An 8508-nucleotide genomic window follows, 5' to 3' on the forward strand; every position below is an offset into this window, starting at 1 on the left:
CACACCCTGGTTTGCCTGAGAAGGGAGGGGTTCCCCAGATGTGGGACTTCGTTTTAAAAAACAAGACAAGGGGAGAGTAGGTCATCCTACTATTCAAACACATAGGGAGACTTAGTGAGTCATGAAATGAAAACCCTTGCTATATTTTGATTGAATTAATCAATAATTGTGATTATGTGCCTGTGATTGAGTTGGGTACTGTGGCAGAGTTGTGAGAAGTATGGGCAGTCCCAATTCACATATGTTGTGTGCTGAGAATGTATAAACTGTTTGCTTGTTTTGCCAAAGGAACCATATTGAGTGCTGATAATACTTCTGAACTGAACCCCAGAAGCCCTTAAAGATAACTCATATGGGAGTTGAAATGATAGAAACTTCCCCACACCTATAGGAAATAGTGCTGTTGCAAATGTAGTGTTTCAGCTACATGGGGGGAGGGGGGGCAGTGCCATTGTGATCTCCCCTCATTTCTAGGAGAACATGTGTACAACTCAGCATGACAGTTACACAGTCACACTTTCCTGGCCCCTCCTGCTAATACATGCAAATGAACATATACAGGTGCACGCATGAGAACACACCCTGTGTGTGCATGGTCTGTTTCTTATCCATGGTCCTACTGCAGAGGGGAAGTGTGAGATTCAAGGTTTCCTTGGTGTTCGTCAGGTGGCCCTGTCCCCTGCTGGGGTGTTCACGCCTCCGGAGAGATAGACTCCTTCCTCTCTGTGGCCTCCAGATGCTGACGACAGGGATGAGGAAACACAGCAGATGTCTCCGTCTGTCGGAGACACAAGGCTGGCAGCATGTGGGTAGGGACAACGTAAGCTGAACCCAAGGCACAGTTTCTAGGACATACGATCTTCGGTATGAAGAGAACCAAAGAGATGACTCAGTTCAATCCCCTCTTATACAGATGAGGAAATAGACCCAGGGAAGTGAAGACACCTGGCCAAGGTCACTTAGACTTTGGGACTGGAAATTTTCTAACCCGCAGGCTCATGTCCTGTCCTTCCTATGCCTCAGAAAATAGAAAATCCCCTGGAGTTCTCCCCCACCCCAATTCTATTTTTGGAAAAGAAGATTCTGTAAGGAAAGCTTTGTTATCTGGGGTTGGGGGGAAGCTGGGCTTACTGAGCTGGGGTCATGGATCTCCTGAGGCAGAGAGGGCCCAAGTGGGCCACCCCTGGACACTACAGACACTGTGTCTTCCCTGCACCTGGAATCTTTCTCTGACCATGCAGAAAACAGCAACAGGGCAGTACCACCAAGAACCAACAACTTCTACCATCACCTCTGGACTCATCTCCACCAGTCAGAGAAGGGCAGCCTTGTTCCTGGCCATCTTCTCATCTCTCTGGATCTTCTTAAACCCCGAGAGCAAAGAGACTACTCACTGAGGGTGTGTTTTGGTGATGAAGGGGAAATACGAATGCTTTGCTTGAAGATTTCATTCTGGACTTCATGCTGCTCTGGCCATGGATGTCAGCTAAGGGTTTAAATCTTCTTCCTAACTTGGAAATGCCAGTCATCTCAGACAAGGCCGTGCAGGTTTTCACAAGGTCCTCAGGCTTCCAGAAGAGGGGCCTGTGCTCCGGACATTCCACTATGACATCCCAGTGTACCACAGGTGCAGGGCTCTATGCACCTCATGGAATGCGTCTGCGCTGATGATCTCATTCGGCCCTGTGGGGCCAAAGGGGAGTTATTCCTCTACCCATTTTATGGATGGAGAAACTGAAAATAAATTTGACTATTCTTCAGATTTATCCAGTGGCAAAGATGAGATTGGAGTCCAGGTCTCCTGGATCCGATTTCTTTTCTACCAAAAACACAGCAGTCTTTTTAAAAAACGTTCATTTGCTCTTGAATAGACAATACCTACATGTTATTCAAAATTCACAAGCTACAAAAAGGCGCACAGTGAAACCCAAGTCTCTTCCCTGAATATCAGCTCCCCACTCCTTCCCAAAGCAACATTCTGGAGATGCATGCCTTTCAGAGCTGATCTTTGCACATACTGGCATTTTATGCATGTATATAAAGAATATATACGTGTCTGTATGCCTGTGTGCAAAAGAAGTGAAAGAGAGCTTTTATTTACTTAAAGTATATGTATTTTCCGTGTCTTCATGTGGAGTTTCTATCCAAGGACCTGGTAATGCTCACGTGGTTAGGAGGGCAGTATCTCTTACTATTAAGCACGTGCCCCCATCAAATCAGGCAGATTTAGGGCACAACTGGCACTGATCACATACATGTCACATAACCTTTCTGAACATCCGTTTTTTCATCTGACGAATGAACGTAACGGCTCCTAATGCATATGTGAGGTAGTGTGTGTGACATGTATATTACACGTGTGTTATACACGTGTTTGATAAATGGTGGCTCTTTCCTATGTGCCCACTATGTGCCAGATGCTGTACTGGGTGAAAGAGGAAGGAGGTGAATGAAACAAGCTGCTGGCCCTTAAAATGGTTATGACTTAAACCAGGAGAAGGAGTCCTAAGCAAATAATGGCAGCACCTTGGAAGCAGGGGGAAGTAATTTATATGGAGGCTGAGAGCATAGACTCTGGATTCTGACGTTCTGGGCTTCAAATCCCATCTTGGAAGAGTTACTTAACTTGTACTGAGTTTCCTCATGAATAAAACAGGAATAATAACATAGACTTGTGAGGATTGAGTGTACTTAAAACAGTGCCTGGCACATGATAGACGTTCCGTCAAGACGGAATTTACTAAGTATAATACTAAATTCTGTACATGAACAAACCGCCACAGGAGGAATGTGGAGCAGGCGTCCAGGCAGCTGGGCATGGGGGGAGGGTGAGCATTCCAATGACACGAGAGTCCCAACTGTGCGCGTCTTTGGGATGACCACGTGCCTGGCCCAGGCGTTGGCATTTGACCTGTGTCCTGTCACTTAGTGCTCACAGCCTCCCCATGAGGATGGTATCACTCCCTTTCCCCAGAAGGAAACCAAGACTTAGAGGACTTCTCGCAAGGTAGAGGCAGGAATGGCAACTTCCTCCTTGTTCTCCTCTTACCGTGTGGCTCCCAAGAGAGTGGGCTTCCCAGGCATCAGTCACTCCCTGCTCTTCGGCCTGCACTGAGCCCTGCTGTGTCTGAGCCCCTGGGCTAGGCCTGGACAAGAGCAGCAAGATGGCAGCCCCAGCCCCCCAGAGCCTCCATTGCTGTGGGGAGACAGACTGCCAAGCTTAGTGTGTACCCCCAGATTCACTGGCAGTCGTGATGGTGAAAAGAAGTGGGGCATGCCCACCCCGGGCCCAAGCTGGTCGGGGAGGGTCTGGGGCTTCATGTCCTCCTGTTCTTGTCTCCCTTTCATCTGAGTTTTGGTGGGTGGTTGGAGGGAAGGGTGGGAGAGACCAGGAGCAGAGGAGGAAGTAATTGGGCACACGATTGAAGGAAGATGGGGGCAGTTCCTTTTCAGCAAGGCAATCACGGGGTGTCACCCCCATGGGGCATTTCACCACCACCACTGTAATGAGCTCTGGCCACAGCTGTACATCTCACACTGAGGCAGCTGTGTGGGTGTCGAATTGACAAAATGCCCAAGTACAGCCTCTGCAGCTGCCCCCATCAGTGTTGTTGATGTCATCCTTTATATGGTGATACAGCATCTTCTCGCGGGCCCGGCACCTTCACATCCACCATTTCCTTTTAGTTCATAGTAGATTACAACGTGGAGGTGCAGTTGGGTGTGTGTGTGTGTGGTGGTAGGGAGGTTGACAAAGTTGTTCTTCCCCACTGCTCCTCCTCACCAGACCTCAATTTTCTACCTTCTGTGGTAAATGGGATAGTTATGATTAGCCTTGTTTTACAGATAAGGAAACGGAGGCTGTGAGCATTCAAGTAACTGGCCCACAGTTACAGAGCTCATATGAGGCCAAGCCAGGGGTTTGGTTTGTAGGGTTCTCCAACTCTCGTCAGAACAGGCGCCAGGTTCCACCCGCGCCAGAAAGCCTTTTAGCTCTCTGTCCTTTACCAGGTAGAACTAGCCTCTGTCCTGGATCCCGCTAGGCCTGAGGAGATGGTTCTCATCGGCAAGTCTAGATTTTTTAACTGTGTTCTAGGGACACTCCAACCACCCCACCTTCGACTCCTATTAGGAATGGAATTGTGTTCGTATGTTGAAGCCTTAACCCCCAGTGTGACTGTATTTGGACATGGGGTCTTTGAGGAGGTAGTGAAGCTTTAATGAGGACACGAGGGTGGGGCCCTATTCTAGTAGGAGTGGCATCCTTTTAAGAAGAGGAGGAGACACCAGTACATCTTTCCTCTCCACACAAGCACAGAAGAAAGGCTGTGTGAGGACAGCTGAGAAGGTAGTCATCGGCAAGCCAGGAAGATAAGTCTCCCCAGAAACCAACACTGCCAACCCCTTGATCTTGGATTTCTAGCCTCCAGAACTGTGAGAAGATAAAAGTCTGTTGTTTAAGCCACCCAGTCTGTGGAATTTTGTTATGGTCGCCCGAGTAGAGGATGATATCTCTCATGACCTACATCTCTACCTTCCACCTCCACCTTCAGGCTTCCAGTCTGGGCATTTACCCAAGCAGTTCTCTTCAGCACTCTCCCCACTGCTGCAAAATTCGCTCTTCCTTCTTTCTTATTTTTTGCACTCAAATCCTTCATGTTCAACTTAGCTTGACTAACTTAGCTACCCTCTATTATTCTTTTCCTCATTGCTTTTCTCTGGCCCATGAGATAAGAGAATAGTTCTCTTTATAAGAGAAGAGGTGTCTTGGGGTGCCTGGGTGGCTCAGTCAGTTAAGTGTCTGCTCAGGTCATGATCCTGGAGTCCTGGGATCGAGCCCCTGTGTCACATTCCCTGCTCAGTGGAGATCCTATTTCTCCTCGTGCTCTCTCTCTCTCTAATTAATAAATAAATAAATCTTAAAAAGAGAAAAAGAGAGAGAGAGAGAAGAGGTGTCTTTACTTCTCTGATTCTCTGACAGTTGCCCACAAGTTATTCAAGTTTGGTGGAGCCAAGTACACAGGTGTAGAAACCTGGTTTGGAATCTCAGTTCCATCATCTTCTAGCGGGGGCCTTGATCAAGCCCCAGGATTGTTGGGGAGCCAGTGAGCAATGCTGTTGTAGGTGGTGTTGGTGGTGAAGGTGTTGTTTAAACAAGCTGCTTGGAGGAGTGCCCTCCCTGAGTTACACCTTGACATCAGGCCATCGTTGAAGAGCATTATGAAAAGCAACCCTGTTGTCAAACTCACTCTGCTCTCAAAGAGCACTGTTGGTGTTGACAAAAGTATCGTGTTTCATTTTGCAAAATTTCAAAGACAGTTTTAGGATTTTTTTTTTTTTTTGAGAGTGAGAAAAGAGCACGTGCACACTGGGTAGGGGAGAGCAGGGAGAGAGGAAGAGAGGATCCTAAGCAGGTTCCACACCTAACACGGAGCCTGATGCAGGGCTCCATCCCAGAACCTCTAGGTTACGACCTGAGCTGAAATCAAGAGTTGGACACGTAACCAACTGAACCACCCAGTCACCCCTTTTTATGGATTTTTAAAATAATAAATGTATGTTCCAAGCCCAGAGCATACACTCCACACTCTCAGCACTAACCGCTGGGGAGAAGGGGCTACTTTTGCAAACTTTCAGAAGTAACTTCTAAAGAACTAGCTTGTGACCCTAAGAAACAGGTTTGTCTTCATCAGTGGACACCATGAATTATGAAAATGATGCTGGCTGCTTGGGAGCTCAGAATGAAACTGACATCCTACTGCTAGCACGTTTCCTTGCTCTTCTAGCAAATCCTTTGTAGATTATCACCACTGCTGTCACCTGCATTTCCTTACTTGCTGTCTTTACTTCGTTCTTCAGTGTATTTATTTCATAAGGTAATGGATGGATACATTCTTGTTATAAAGATGAAAGGAAATCAGAATTGTACTGAGCAAAACTTGAAAGTATTCATTCGTTATTTATGATGTAGTCCTCTATTTGTGCAAACATCAAGTCCGTTTGGAACAATTATTAGGAAGAATCAAGTTTTAAAAAATAAATGAATAGAAGAAGTTTATTTGAAAGCTTCCTACCATGCTAGGTGCATTCATATATGCTTTCTCCTTTCATTCTTAACAGCAACACTGTAAGGCAGATCACTGTACACCCATTTTACAGATAAGGCAATTGAATAGGGTTAGGTTAATTGTCCAAAGTCATAGATAGTAGTGGCAAAGTTAGAAATGAAACTCGGGTCTGGGATTCAAAGTTTGTGTGTTGGCTCGTTCATTTGCTTGTCTTTTTAAATTATCTCACTTCTACTATAGCAAAAAGTAGGATTACAAAATTTATGTGCAACTGGGGAGTGGGAGTCGGGGGAAGAGAGTGACGCTTGAGAATTTCCCTTCATTACAACTACTCCTCACTCTGCTTCAAGCCACTGTAATTATTTAGGTAATTCAGCCAAGAGCAGTTTTTTTCTGCATAAGTGCCAACAGAGACCTGGCCCAAGATGGCTGGTTATGTGCCAACTCTAGGAGAAGACGCAGCAAACGTCAGGTCCAAGAAAGGTAACTTTTAACCTTCCGCCATTGACCTTGCCTAGTGATCCATGGGCTGCAGCTCTCAGGCAAGAATACCACATGGCCTTTCTCTTTTGGGAAGAGGCAGCAGCAGCATCTGTACTGAGGAGCTGGTTAGCGTCTGGTGGAAAGAAATCTGCTCATCTCTGATCTCTGTCCCGTTCTCTCCCCCACTCTTAAACAAAGGCAAATTCTTTTTTTTTAAATTAACATATAATGTATTATTTGTTTCAGGGGTACAGGTCTGTGATTCATCAGTCTTACACAATTCACAGCACTCACCATAGCACATACCCTCCCCAATGTCCATAACCCAACCACCCTATCCCTCCCACCCCTTCCCCCTAGCAACCTTCAGTTTGTTTCCTGAGATTAAGAGTCTCTATGGTTTGTCTCCTTGTCTGGTTTCGTCTGGTTTCATTTTTCCCCTCCCTTCCCCTATGATCCTGTCTTGTTTCTCAAATTCCTCATATCAGGGAGATCATATGATAACTGTCTTTCTCTGATTAACTTATTTCTTTTAGCATAATACCCTCTAGTTCCATCCACCTCATTGCAAATGGCAAAATTTCGGGAGTTTTTGATGGCTGCATAATATTCCCTTGTGTGTGTGTGTGTGTGTGTGTATTACATCTTCTTTAGCCATTCATCTGTTGATGGACATCTAGGCTCTTTCCATAGTTTGGCTATTGTGGACATTGCTGCTATAAACATTCAGATGCATGTACCCCTTTGGATCACTACATTTGTGTCTTTAGGGTAAATACTCAGTAGTGCAATTGCTGGGTCATAGGGTAGCTCTATTTTCAACTTTTTGAGGAACCTCCATACTGTTTTGCAGAGTGGCTGCACCAGCTTGCTTTCCCACCAACAGTGTAGGAGGGTTCCCCTTTCTCCACATCCTGGCTAACACTTATTTTCTTACTTGTTAGCCATTCTGACTGGTGAGGTGGTATCTCACTGTGGTTTTGATTTGTATTTCCCTGATGGCAAGTGATGTGGAACACTTTTTCATGTGTCTGTTGACCATTTCGATGTCTTCTTTGCAGAAATGTCTGTTCATGTCTTCTGCCCATTTCTTGATTGGATTATTTGTTCTTTGGGTGTTGAGCTTGGTAAGTTCTTTATAGATTTTGGGCACTAGCCCTTTAACTGATATGTCATCTGCAAATATCTTTTCCCATTCTGTCAGTTGTCTTTTGGTTTTGTTGACTGTTTCCTTCACTATACAAAAGCTTTTTATCCTGATGAAGTCCCAGTAGTTCATTTTTGCCTTTGCTTCCCTTGCCTTTGACGATGTTTCCAGGAAGACGTTGCTGCAGCAGAGGTTGAAGAGGTTGCTGCTTGTGTTCTCCTCAAGGATTTTGAAGGATTCCTGTCTGACATTGAGATCTTTCATCCATTTTGAGTCTGTTTTTGTGTGTGTTGGAAGGAAATGGTCCAGTTTCATTCTTCTGCCTGTGGCTGTCCAGTTTCCCCAACACCATTTGTTGAAAAGACTGTCTTTTTGGACATTCTTTCCTGCTTTGTTGAAGATTAGTTGACCAGGGAGTTGAGGGTCAATTTCTGTGTTCTCTATTCTGTTCCATTGATCTATATTTCTGTTTTTGTGCCAGTACCATACTGTCTTGATGATGACAGCTTTGTAATAGAGCTTGAAGTCTGGAATTGCGATGCCACCAACTTTGGTTTTCTTTTTCAACATTCCTCTGCCTACTCGGGGTCTTTTCTGGTTCCATATACATTTTAGGATTATTTGTTATATTTCTTGGAAAAAAGTTGATGGTATTTTGATAGGGATTGTTATTAAATGTGTAGATTGCTTTAGGTAGCATAGACATTTTCACAATATTTGTTCTTCTAATCCATGAGCATGGAACATTTTTCCATTTCTTTGTGTCTTCCTCAATTTCTTTCATGAGTACTTTATCTTTTTCTGAGTACA

The sequence above is a fragment of the Lontra canadensis genome, unplaced genomic scaffold, assembly GCF_010015895.1.
Source record: "Lontra canadensis isolate GAN:19392208 unplaced genomic scaffold, GSC_riverotter_1.0 scaffold12, whole genome shotgun sequence".
NCBI classification, from domain to species: Eukaryota; Metazoa; Chordata; class Mammalia; order Carnivora; family Mustelidae; genus Lontra; species Lontra canadensis.